The sequence below is a fragment of the Strix uralensis genome, chromosome 1 (assembly GCF_047716275.1).
Source record: "Strix uralensis isolate ZFMK-TIS-50842 chromosome 1, bStrUra1, whole genome shotgun sequence".
NCBI classification, from domain to species: Eukaryota; Metazoa; Chordata; class Aves; order Strigiformes; family Strigidae; genus Strix; species Strix uralensis.
In genome coordinates, this window is record NC_133972.1 from 29,224,303 (window position 1) to 29,237,991 (window position 13,689).

Genomic DNA, 13,689 nt, shown 5'->3' on the forward strand with positions numbered 1-13,689 from the left:
AAATCCTTTGCAACCAGCTACAGAAATATGCAAAAACTTCAGGTTTATGTTTGCAAATCAGGATTCATGCAAATGGTTGTGGACTGACCATTGCTAAGAGTGAAGCCCTAAAGGGGGCATCTGCTATTGACCTTCCTTCAGGTGAAAATTCCCGTGTGGGAAGACAGATCAGAATATCCTCCCCTCCAGAAATGTTCCAAGTTCTCTTAGCAACATCCAAGGATATTTTTTCTTAGCTAAAGTCCCTGGCAGTACTCTTGTGACCTCTTTAACAGCCCCCCTTGTTCTTTAACAAAAAACTATTATCACATAAAACCCCTAAATTAAATAATAGTAATTCCAATGCCTTCTGATCAATGGATTCCTGCTAAGTGTTCCTCCTTGTTGGTGAAATCGTTTTCTACATGCTATTGTTTGGAAAGCTAATGACACTTGCTATGGTTTCTGACTAAGAATTTGCAAATACCAGATTTTCATTTGAAGTTTCTGATTTGGTGATACAAACAGCTCTAAGTGTAATCTTTCGGGTAATCTTGAAATGGTGAGGACACGGAGAGACTCACTTGAGTTGAATCACATATTATAACCATTCAAGTCATACTTTGGCAACTAAAGTGTTTAAAAACACCCACTGATTTCTTTATATTTCCTGACTCTTAAGGAAGACCAGAAGGATGAAACATTAGGAGTCTATATGAAGGGGGGATGAAAGAAGACTAACAAACTGAATATGGGCTTTATCCTATGTTCCTTCAAGGAGCTGAGCACCTGCACACTGGAGGGACCAGTGACTTTATTTGGAGATCAAAACACTCAGCGCAGTGCAGGAGTCCTTTGTAGGTAAATGCATGAAGCTTTTGCTTTGTGACACCTATTTCTCAGCATCTGAAGGTTATTTCAGGCTTAGTTCTCGGGGTTCCTTATGGCGCTTATACATGAACCCACTCCAGCTGCCCATAGTGAGAGATGCCTTGGAGAGGAGTGGAAGCTAAGTCCCACCCCTAAGCTAGTGAATTTGGGCTGACAGTGCACACTTCTGGAGCCAGGCAAGTCAGATCTGTCCCTGTCTCCCGAAAGCAGAAGGAAATGCCCTATGCACAACAGATGGGTTTTGCAGCACTGAGGCTTTCCTATTCCCGTCTCTCATCTTCTCTGATTTGATCTTCGACTCTGCGTCTCCTTGCTAGGTAGGTAGCATTGGCCACGGTGGGGGTCTCTCAGTATCCCTGCTGAAGCTGTTCTTCTTTTTATTATAAAATATTTAAATATTCCCTGAGACCACAGAAAGAAAAATGTCAGTCTCTTCTGGGAGAAATCTGTGCAGTGTGGAACTGAAATCAGCCTGCAGTTGTTTTACATGGCTTTAAAAACCAGAACAAAACAGAACAAAATATCCATCAGCTATGAAAGAATACTGAGAAAAAAATATTCCCCAGCATCAAGTGAGGGTTTATTTGGTGAATACATAAAAATGTAAATTTCTTCAGGAGGTGAATTGCATGGTAATACAGATTTTGTAAGACGGAAGAATATTTCAGAAATCAGCTATCCAGTTCCAGAGCAGCTGAGACTTATAAATGATGTGTACTCATAGCCTGGTGAAATTTCAGCTGAAGCCCTTGGTCTCAATCAGTGCATTTGAGTTGTGAGACGGTGTACTAGTGAGGGCTGTGGAATTGCAAATGAGCACTGCGCTCCATCTTCTCCTGGGTGGTGTAGGCAGCTTTCTGCTCTAGGCTGCTGCCTACCTTGCCTGCTGCCTTGAGCTATCTCTGCTTTTCTGTGGAAGAATATAAGCAGTGGGTAGAAGTTCTCTTGAGTTAAATGGGAACAGGATCAGGCTATGATTCAGGATCAGACTGCTTGTTGGTTTTTTTTCCTTTGCAAAGTCAAATTATTTCAGTTGGGAATCTCATCTTTATCCAACCTATCTGAAAGAGGGAACTGACGACCATTGTAAAGAGGAGCTTCACTCGTGATCATTCTTGTGTACAGCCACCAAATGTTATATCTGGGCCCCAAATAAAATCTGAGTTTTAGATCAGAAACCTGGAGAACTGTGATTACCGCTGCCTGAGAATTACAGAAAGGCATTTGCCTATATATTCATCTTGATTTTTTAAAAATTTAATCAGTGCAAGTTCTTTCCATCTCATTTCATTATTTTAAAATCTGTTGGGAATTCAGTATTTTATAATAAAACCCAAAAATTGTTTTACCTGCATGTCAGTTTTCCCCACAGTGCAGTAACAACAAGAAAAGCATATAAGTTATTTTATGTTATTTAGCTTGTAAATGTGATTTTTGACACTGCATGTGGGCTGATCTACTTCCAAACTATTGGCTATTTCAGTGATGCACAAATCCCAACAAACAGAGCTTTTTCTTTAGCAGCTTAATATCCTGCTCCTATTAAAAAATGCACTATGTATAAAATACCCCTCTTCATGAGAGAGCATTAGAAAAGAATGTATGGTACTGTTAAATATTCTAGTGGGCTGCTAAAACAAATAAGAAGAATGCTGGCAACGGCTAACATCCCAGATTCTTCCTAGGGGTGCCTGGATTCTCCAGTGCCTCCAGGTTCTCCAGGCAGCTTTGTGCAACTGTTTGCATTTGTAGCATTGAACAGTGCTTTGCTCAGTTGTAAATGTGCTATGAAAGCAGGAGGTGCTGTTCAGTGGAGATTCAGTCGCTGCCTCTGAGAAAATGGAACAGGTTTTCATTAAAAAACCTTGTAATGAGTAAGAGGCAATATATTTAGTGAAGTTTATGGGTTTATATCTACTGTAGATGTCTTGGTGTGGAGCCAGTCAGATTTCTTTCTGCAAGGTGGTGTCTGGATTTTATTAAGTCTTCTCCTTAATGAACAAGCCACTTTTTCTTCTTTTTGTCTATCTCCAGTTGAGAGTTGTAGGACTCCCCTTTTATTTTTGAGGATATTGACTCTTGTAGATGAATTCTTTTTCCTCTCTGCTATCTCACTTCGTGTTTGAAGCTAAATTCAGAAGTGTAGTTGGCCCCTGAAGGCAGCACATCTGTCTGCTGGAAAACTAAGCCTTAGCTACTTCACCCATCAGCATCAGTAGTCCACACACTCTGAGCGGGGGTGTTTGGATTCATATGTCTGTGAGGATAATAGGCTATGTACCCTTTTTAAGGATAATTTGTGCAGTATCTAAAGACATTAATACTTACAAGGAAAACTGTCTGTGTGAAACTAACTGAAGAAAGATCTAAGGGTTATTTTAGAAAAGTGCCAGTGGAAAAAACAATTTGAAAGGAGGAGACTTCTGTTCTCACCTAGTCCCTATTGTTGCAAAAATAATGCTTTCAATGTAAGAATGCAATAGTTTCATGTAGGTTTTTTGTGAAGAAATATAGGCAATGCACTTTCATTACCCGCTCTGCCACTCACTGAATTGGAAGGTGTTAACTCCTTCTTTGGGACTAGGCAAGCAGTGAAGTGACTTCACATGATTTTGCCAGCATACATATGTTGTGTAGAGGCATATAAAAATAATCATCCCTTCCTAGCCAGTGAAATTATCCTGGCAAAGCCCCTAATACATATGAAACTATGCCAGTGAAAAAGTGCCACTGCCTCTATTGGTTTAGCTGAAGCAATTTTGAGGAGATGACGCTGTGTTGGCAGGAGAGGGTTTCCTTCTGCTGGTGTGCACAGGAGGAGGAGGAGGTCAGGAAGAGGCTGATGCTGTCAGGCCTGGCACAGGCACCACCACAGCAACACCGGACGCTCCATCCACCCTTCTCGGATTTTCCCCTGCACCCATCCCACCCAGTCTTCCTGACTGTGCCAGCAGGTCGGCACTCATGGTGTGCTCAGAATGACAGGCTTGATTGGTTTTTCTGGTTTAGGCCAACAGGCTGCAGTGGTCAGGGGCATGGCCACCTGATAGATACCCCCAAGCAGCCCTGGTTAACATTATTTGCATCTGCTGTTACACCTTTTGCCATTTTTTGACACTCCTTGTTGCTGCCCTTGTACCTTTTTTCTCCACTCCAGTCTTCTCCTAAATAAACAACCCACCCTTAATTGCTTTTCCCCTCCTCGATCCCATTTTTTCACAACCATCCCAACTTGGTTTTTCAGCCACCATTGCCCAGGTAATCCTGGCCTTAGGTGACACAATAGGTGCTGCTGGCCCTGCATGGTTGGGCTCCCCAGCAGGTCTTATGCCCACCCCTTTCCTCATCTGTGACACTCGGCCATTTCTTGACAAGCTCCCGTTCACCCATCGGTGAAATCCAGCTATCCATTGCTTTTGTTAGCAGTGTTGGCAGCATCAGTCTGCCCACCTGGCGTCTTCCCCAAGGGCAGGGATTCCCACCCAGACCCCACAGGTGGGTTGGGACTGACATCTCAGATCCTACAGGAAGTTTTCAGTGTTGGAAAGAAAGCAGACCTCGGGCACTGCCATGGGAGCAGGAGAGCTGCGGCCAGAGCATTGCCAGCAGCCGCGTGACCTGCAGCCAAGGGTGGTGACTCACATGAAAATGGCAGGCACCAGCCAATTTGGCAAGATGTCAAAGGGGAGCTGGGCTTCGGTGCTCTCAGCAGGCAGACCCTTTTGTCCCTAAAAGTAACATCCCTAAATGATGTGTTCCCATGGGCAAATATTTTGGGCCCAATTCTGAAAAAGCCATCTCATTGCCAGTGTTATTGCTTCCAAAGGGTAGATGTCCAACAAAGGATCGACTTCTTTGAACCTGGTGAAGGAAGTACGGTAAGTAAGAGGGTGAAGTGAAGGAGGAATAAACTCAAACGGGCAGAGGAAAAGGCTTTCTTTTGTAAAATATGAAGGCCTGGCCCCTCGCCCAGACAGACAGCATAAAGTAAGGTAAAAGTTGTATAAAGGTTGCAGGAATGATGGTCCCAGTAGACTTTATTGAGCCTGCTCAATAAAAATGAGCGCACATGAAAAACTAAGTACAGAATTTGGCATGAGAAGCTCTTCTTTGTGTCCTAATACGTGCTAGAGGAACATGGTATGAAATAGCTGACATCAGTAGAAAGACTCCCTCTGCTTCAGTGAGCCTTCAAGCAGACCCTTATCTTTTCTCTTACTATCTTAATGCTGGCAGGATGACTAATACAGACAGATATCCTAAAGCTGACAATGACATCTTAAATCTGTCCTGGAAGATCAAACAGAATATTTATTCTACAGCTGCGCAGGATTTTCATGAATTGTAGCCCATTGCTCTACCAAAAAAAAAAAAAAAAAAGTAAGGATGAATAAAACCAAAATTAAGAAATACATGTAAAATGTAGTAAAAGGATATATGATTTTAAAAAAAAGAGAACTGGAAGAGAAACACATATTTTGGCTATGGCTGTTGACCACAATAGCTCAGAAATAAAGCCCAGTGTGGTTGTGAATTCCAGCAAATTGATGGATTGTAGTGATGTCAGTTTGTTCAGGAGAGAAGAGATGTCTGTGTTACTAAAGCATTTCCAATGGTCCAGTACCATCAACTTCAAGCACTCAGGAACTGAGAGTCAGGTCATTACTGGCAACTCTGCTTTTTCATTCTCAATTTTTAAGACTTTTTTTCTGTTTCATTTTATTGTCTGTATGTGAGCAAGGACAGCACTTTATAGTCCACTGTACCCTGAACTATAAAGCTGTAGTTTTTGTGCCTGTTCAGAAAATCCTAGTAGCATATCAGTCTCACTTTTGACAGATCTACAAAGATGGTTTTTTAAAAACAAGCAGCTGGTTTTAAAACCTACCTCATCCTGTTTCACAAATCTTTTTTTCTGTAATTTGGTAAGGATACCTCAAAGAAAATTCTAATTTTAAGTCATTATAAATAACTTCTTATGTAAGATTCTTCAACAACTTCACAGATACTAAAAAAATAAGCCCTCTTTAGAAGCTAGTACATTTTGTGCTTCCCTTATAAGCAAACTGCTTTATCATTCAGACCAAAGTCTCTTAGTGGATGGCAGAAGATGAAAATAAATCTGGGAATCCTGTTCTGATAAACTTTTCCCATAAAAAGCACAGTTGGTTACAAATACCTTCCATGGACAATATGAGATGTTCTCTCATTCTGTCAGTATCTTCAGGGTTTTTCTAATAGATCTATCTGCTTTTCATAGTAAAGATACTTGGGCTTGATTCACAGAAAAGAACAACTCAGAAACCTCCGTCCTGTATTATTTTTTCCACAGAAATTTCAGTATGAGCTTTTGCAATCTCCACATATTGTATCTTGGCACAAAACACTACCTCTGCTTATGGTTTGCATCATTAAATATCAGATTGGCTGCTCACTGTGTTTATAGGATACAACAAGAAATAGCCTGTTAAATCTGGCTGGTCGGTAAAACTGGTGTTTGTTGAATCATTGTGCTACTGTGTTCCCACATCATACAGAGAACAAAATCCCATAAAACTAATAAGCTGTAAAATAGAATTGAAGTCAATGACAAAGAATATGCCCAAATTTAGTAAATAAATTGAGAATAACTTTTCTGAAGTCTAAAAAAGTGATCCGAGACCAGAAATGCAATCTATTAAACTGTTTTGAAGTAAAAACGCATGCCAAGCATATATAATATTAATAATAGCAATTCTGATGGCTTATCTGTAGATCTTACTGGCATACTGTTGGAACTGAAGTGAGTATTACCATCTCCACCTTATGGATGAGGAAGCTGGGTTACAGTAAGAATAAATTTTCAACACAGAACATGAGGCAGTGCTGACTTCAATTCTTATTGCAACTCCTAGCTTTAATTATTTTTCTGTGAGCTTCATTTGTTTCTCTTCCTTATACAGAACCTCTTCTTTCAGCACAAGGTAATTTGGATAACACTGAATGTAGATTAGATCCATATATTAATACTTACGAAATTTATTAATTCTAAAATTGCTCTGATAGATTAGCTCCTTCCCATCATAGGATGGGAAGATGCCTACATCCTTAATTTAGATTGGTGTGTTGCTTTTGACACTTTTTACTGCTGAAGACACTATGGAAAGCAACAGGAAAAGAATGTCTCTGATGCTTTTTTAGCATGTTTCCAAATAAGCCTGGTGGGAAGTATGTGGAATATCACTTGTAAGATCGTGTATTTCCACTGTCCTTTTCAATATCCATGTGATGCTGCTGAAATAAATCATGGGAAGCCTCAGTATCAGCAATGCAGAGATGACATCCCATTCTGCTTCCCCTGATTGATGCAAGTGGCATAAAAACCGTCTCTCCGTGTCTGACTAAAATCAAACTGCATATTACTTAAATAGAGATGACGTGAAATGGAGGAATGAAATCCACTGAACAAGTAGCAATTTCCATCTTGTCTTGTGTTCAGTAGTCATTTTGCTTGTGGCTTCTCTCTTGGCTTTCTTTGGTTTCTTTATTGTCTGCATTTTCAGGGCAATTTTTCCTGAGATAAACAGAGAGAACTCATCTGGTAACTTGACTTGGATAATCGTCACGTTTATGTCTTCCATGCCTTACTAGAGCAGTGCATTTACATGGAGCTTTAGAACAGAAGACTCTCCAATTCTTTGAATCTGTCCAATATGCTTGCACCACTGGGACCACACCCCATTTTATCACTGTCTTGCCCCTGGGGCTCCATACCAGGTCAGATTTAGTATCTTCCTGCTAAGTCATCTGTGCTGTGTGTTTTAGAACAGTTTAGTTTGAATGGTGATTGCCCCTCCTGGCAGCTATGTTCCTCAAGAATCTGTTCTTCAAATAACAGACACAGAGAGGAGCACTAGACAAGGATTGAGTCATTAGAGCCGTGGCTTTGGTGTTTGATAGGAGAGCCCCCAGATCTGATATCATCGGGAATGAAATGCAGCATCCAGTTTTCCTGTTACACATTCACACAAACAAAATTAGAAACTAGAATAGAAAGAGAGATTAATTGGAAAATTGGCAAATTGGAAAGAAGAAGAAGGGAGAGAGGAGAAAATTACATTCTAAGAGAAAAGCCTGGTCCATCCCACCAGCTCAGGAGAGCAAAGAAACTCAGATTGATACCCTGGTGTTACCTCGATCACATAGCCATCACCAAGCAGTATAGTGTTGAGAGTTTAATGAACTTAATAAAGGGGGTGGATAAGATTCCCCCATGTAATTTTTGGTGCACTCTGGAGAAAGTGTGTCTGCTCATACCAGGGTTTTGCTTAGGATACTGGGAGGATGCTGCTTTCACACTGACCTCCCTCTGCCCTCTCAGGACCCCTCATGTCACTGCTTTGATAAATACTTACCTTAAGTCCCAAATACTCTACCTCTCTTAGGGGTTGAATGGAGGCAATGGTGAACCTGGAAAGATCTGAAGGGTACCAAACCAACAACTGGCAAACCAGGGAAAGCCAAAGAGCTGCAGATGTCCAACTCGCACCCCTCAGGCGAAGCAGGCGGTGCAGAGCAGGGCTTTACAAGTTGAATTTTCCCTGCTCATTCTTTCCCTGCCATCCTCAGGGAGGCTTGGGCTGCTTGTGTGTTATCTCCAGTGTGGACCTGTCTCTGCGCACCTATGCGCAGCTCACCCTCAAAGCTGTCTGCTTCTTCCAGTGGTTTGGTTTTCTCTGTCATTCTAAGCTTCTCAAACACCTGCTCAGAGCCTCATCACCTCAAGTCACATACGGGTCATATAATATTAAAGCGCATTCAGAATACAGATGTTAGGAATATCTTTCTGAGTCTTAATTCAGTTCCATTGGTGTATCTTTGCTCCTATTCCCCTTTTCAGAGCAAACATAAGCTTTCTGATTGCATCCTTCCTCTCTATACAACAGATTTTACAACAATTACCTATTTATTGAGCTTTTGATGGCTTGTTACAGGCCATGCTGTCCCTGAAGGCCATCCAAAGGCTCCTTGTTAAAAATTTAGAAGTCACTACTGTGTCTCCCATTCTCCTTTGCATTGTTCTCCAGTCCCTCATCTTCTTCCTCTGCACCTGTAAGCCTTGTCTCACAGTGGAAGTGCTAGCAAAGTGAATGCAGAGATGGGGTACTCTGCTGAGGTATGGAGCGAAGATGGGGGTTGGCAAGGTGAGCTCCACCGGCACGCTGCCCGTGGAGGTGTGGAGTTACTCAGATTGGTGAGGGAGGTGTCAGGATGAAGGCAGCGGTAGAAATCTGGCAGCAAGAAAATGCTGCACTAGAATCTTCCAGCCATGTGCCGTGTCTTGGTAGCCCATAACTGGAGGTAAAAATGCGTAGATGACATAGAAAGCTTCAGAGGTTAATTACAGATTCCTCACTGGACACAGAGACTGTCTTTTGGAAAGGCTTATTAGGATGTGCTCTGTAACCCCCTATATTTTCATCCACTTACTCTTTTCCTGGTAGGAGCAGTGAAGAAAATATTTAACATCTAGGCTAATCTTGGATTTCAGTATTATTAATGAATTCTGAGAACAAAGTCTATGTGGGACTTCAGCTTCCTAAATCTGTCAGTTTTCGTATGTGTGGACTTCTATTAATTGTTTATTTGACCCATAGTTTTGTTTAGGTAACTGAGCAAAGGTGTGGACTTGAGTTCTTGCTGGAAATTTATTCTCATGTCGCATCAGTACTAGATTCTTGAGTTTGCTTAGTACTAAAGAGAAGCCTGACCTTAGCAATTCATATTCCCATTCTCTAGAACATACAGCAAGCACTTTTTAGTGCCTTTCTTCAATGTATGAGAATCTAAATACAAAAAAAAGTTATAATGAATTGTGTTGCGGTTTTTTTCCCCTAGTGCAAGACTTATAATCTTCAAAGGTGTTTCAAAAACCTTTGGAAATTATTTTAGCAATTAAAAAGTAATTTCAATGCATGGAGTCATAAATACTCTTGTTTATTATAAAAGGTGCAAACCTGTCCTATGTTCCTCCAGAGTACCATTTTATGAGACAGGGTGAACCTCATCTCCCTCCCCCTCCCTCCCTGCAGCTGTGGGCTCCTGCCACTTGCTTTGTGCCAGCTGCTGTACTCCCCAGCCACCTCGCAGGGCTGATTCAACTCACTAACGCAGTGCAAAACCTAACCCAGCAAAAAAGTGGTTATTTTCTGCAGGGTCAGTGAAGCAAGTCAGGCCACGTAAGTGGAAGAAAGGGGCTGTACTGCAGAAAACAAAATCTTTTTTGATGGTTAGCCCCATACTTAAAATTCCCTGAGTCCCACGTGTTAGATCTTCTCTTTATTTGAAGTTCAGTTGTTAAATAAAGTTATGTTGCATTTCAGAGAGTTTTACTATACAGCTGAGTAAGCATTGTGGCGATAGGCATTTTCTAGAACTATTAGCATAATTATTCCTTCATTAAAAATTATTTCAAGAAACAAAATAATGCCCAATGTGATCTATATACAAGAAATAAAAAATGCCCTCCTATATTTGCAGTAAACTTTTGTCCATTAGAAATATTCCATTAGACATTAAAATCAAATCACCTAAGGAAGGCAGCTTGACTCTTCCTTATCTTCAGCAACTTCAGCAGTGTTGCAGAGAGTCACATGTAACTCAGAGTGGTTCAGCAGCTCCCCACTCATGACCCTGTACAACCATACCAGAAACTAAATAAACCCTACTTAGTAGCAATTAAAGTGATTTAATTTAAAACACAATGACAGATGCATAATGGGTTAATTACAAAATAAGTAATTAGCAAATAGGATGAAAAAGGTTAAAAGGTTATGGACTTTTGTTGTTTGCTTGGGAGAGATAGCAAAATCTTCAGCGATTAAACTTTTTCTTTTAATTTCTGAGCCTGATTCTATTGTTGTTAGCTGTAAATGAGGCAGCAAACAAGAAGAGTGGTTTAGAAAAGAAATAAAAGAAATTACTGCTTTATTGGACATACTGAAAGGCCATTGTTAACACTGAGGCTATGTGATTTGTTTCCAGTCTGCACCCAAAAGTAAGTTTGCATCTATAATGCTTGTACGTAATATTAGGATATATGCCTCTTCTGAGAAGTAATCATCCTCTCCACTCTCTGCACTGGGGCCCCAGTGAGGTCAGGAAAAAGGGTATAAAGTGTGATAGAGGTTAGAACACACCTTTTAAGAAACTCTGCCTGCCTTAAAGAGTAAATCAGTGAATTACTTAGTTGGGAATATGCCATAATGCGTTTGTTCTCAAAAAAAAAAAAAAAAAAGGGGGGGGGGGTAGGACTTTGAACAGGGTAACTTCTGAGCTGTGAAAATCCTCAGATGAAATCCAGTTAACTTCATGCAGTGCTGGTCATATAGAGAGAGCCATTACAGAGGGTGCAAACAATTTTCTGTTAAAATAAGAGCTTCTACTTAATTTTCATAGGTATTATTCCTTCTCTCCATGACTCCTGTCTGCCCAAAACCATAAGCAAATGGGTGTTTAGATAGTTTTTATACAGTCATATTTTATGGCCACCAGTTTATTACCAGGTAACTTGAAACTCTTTATTTATTTATAATAATTATAAATATATTTGTGTATGTATAAAACATGTGTTTTGTATTTTGAAATTTCAGAGGGGATGTTTGCAGAAAGCTTTCTCCAACTTGAGCCTAATTGTTAGTGAAGTCATTGGATTTTTTCTTTTGAAAAATAAGCTTTTGGGTAAACCTCAGGAATAGCAATATGGGCTTCTCCATTTCAAAATATCAATTAAAACCAGGCAGGAATTTTCCTTTTTAAATATAGCTGCCCTCTAACCTAATTACATGTCCACCAGTAACCATTAGCATAATTTAACCAAATTTCACATAACAGTCCCATTCTTCCATCATCCCTTGCTCTTTTTTGAGCATGGTTATTGTGTGCTCACTCTCCTGTCACTTCACCAAGCTGTAGGTAAGTCTTGACTGATATATGTCAGTCCAGCCCCTTAATCATTTAACTTTACTTGTCTGTCCCTCCTTTTCTATTATTGATACTTTTTTGTGTCTGGTACACCTTCATCATGCCTCCAGGTATATTATCTGCCTTACTGCTTGACATAAGGCCTGAACCTACACATCCAGAATTTCACTGTCCTCTTTTGGAGCATGTCACACTGTCAGTGTCTGTCTGATGTCCGTTTCCCTTGAGCTGCTTCTGCAGTGGCAGACGAAGGCTCCAGGACCACCAGTTCAACTTGTAGAAAGGATCTGTCCAGATTTTTAGCTAGTCTTTATCCCTCTACCGAAGGTTTTTCTGGCGAGGGATACAGATTTCAGAAAACAATGAACTTCTTGTTCTGGTCCATTACCATTAATTTTGTTGAAAATAAGTTTCTTCAAAGTTTTCCCCCAATTACAATTGAATTTAAGCCATACATTTCAGATCTGGAATCTGTGTCGAACATTTCAGAATTCAGTGGTTTTGCAATTCAGCTATCAGTTTTTAGGGCAAATAGATTCAGGTTTGGAATCTCAAGTCACACAATAAGCAAAACCCATGAAGCTAAATCCATAGCTGTAACAGCGTCTCTGGGGTTTTTTTTACAAGGGTTTCTGCAAAGTTCTATACTTCTGCACACTGTAACTCAAGTCCTGCAATGTATACAATGATTCTTCAGTATTTAGAATTTATTTTTTAAACTAAGTGGTGACTTTCTGAAGTTCTGGTTAAGAAAAGCAGAAAGCCTAAAGCTGCATTAATTCTGCCTGTTCATATCTGAACCCCTGAAAATAGCTCAAACAAATGCCAGTACCAATCTTTAGGGTAATATTATCCCTATTCAGAGTGACATTTGTAGTTTAGAACATACTAATTTCTGCTTCACTGATTTTTTTAGGCACAGCATATATAAGATGCATTGACAAAATGCATTCTTGTTAACAAGATTCATCCAGGTACCTCCCTTCCTGACATTTAGAAAACATTTTTCTTAATCCATTTCATCATAAGGGTAGAAAATCACCAGTTTCAATAAAAGTCTTTGAAATTTATTATCTTTGGGCTTATCTGATGTTAGTCAGTTGTAGAGATTTACTGGGTAATTCAAGACAGCCTTTGTCTAATACACACTTCGCAGTGAGTAATAAGAGAAATTAGCATTGAAGATAAACTGTTCCTTGTTGAAATTTCAGGGAGAGCTAATGTTTCCTGCGTTCACAGAACAAAACAGACAAACAAGAAAAGTTTTACGTCAAAGCTGTTGTCTGAATGAAACTCCCATAGGCTAGAGAAAAACATGTAAGCTATGAAGTGTCTCAAAGGCTCTTCAAAAAACACAGGAATAATGACTTAAATATGAGGTCTTTTATATTATCGCTTTTGCTTTTCTGTCATCCTTGGCCCTCCAGGATCCTTGCTCAACTGGATATTTATGCAAGTAGGTAGAGGTCTTTCTGAATTAAGGCCTAAATCTCTAACGATACAAACATTACCTAATGCACAGTTACAGATCAGCTGCTCTTTGGCAAATCTGGCTAGCTTGCACTGTAATGCTTCATGTTAAGAAAGTCCCCCACAGGGAATAAAACACTGGTTATCAAAATAGTGGCTAAACAGGGCTGCTTCCAGTTCTGTGCTCCTCTCATGCCCTCCTGTGTACACATGTAGTAGGCCAAAGCAAAGCGCTAGGGAGCTGACATTTCTGCAAGGGGATGAAGCCGAGCAAAGAGGAGGGTACAGCCCGCTATGCTGACAGAGTTTTAAGCCAAACATAAGCAGATTTCTTAGAGCCTTTACATCTTAGGGTCAGTCAACAGCTCTACGACGTGATAAGAAGTG

The 13,689-nt window shown here is 40.3% G+C and overlaps 1 protein-coding gene across 8 annotated transcripts in view; it reads left to right on the plus strand.

Moving 5' to 3' along the window:
- Window positions 1-13,689, plus strand: part of THRB (thyroid hormone receptor beta) — a 175,326-nt gene that overhangs the window by 101,798 nt on the left and 59,839 nt on the right. The gene's annotated exons all lie outside the window — the stretch shown is intronic.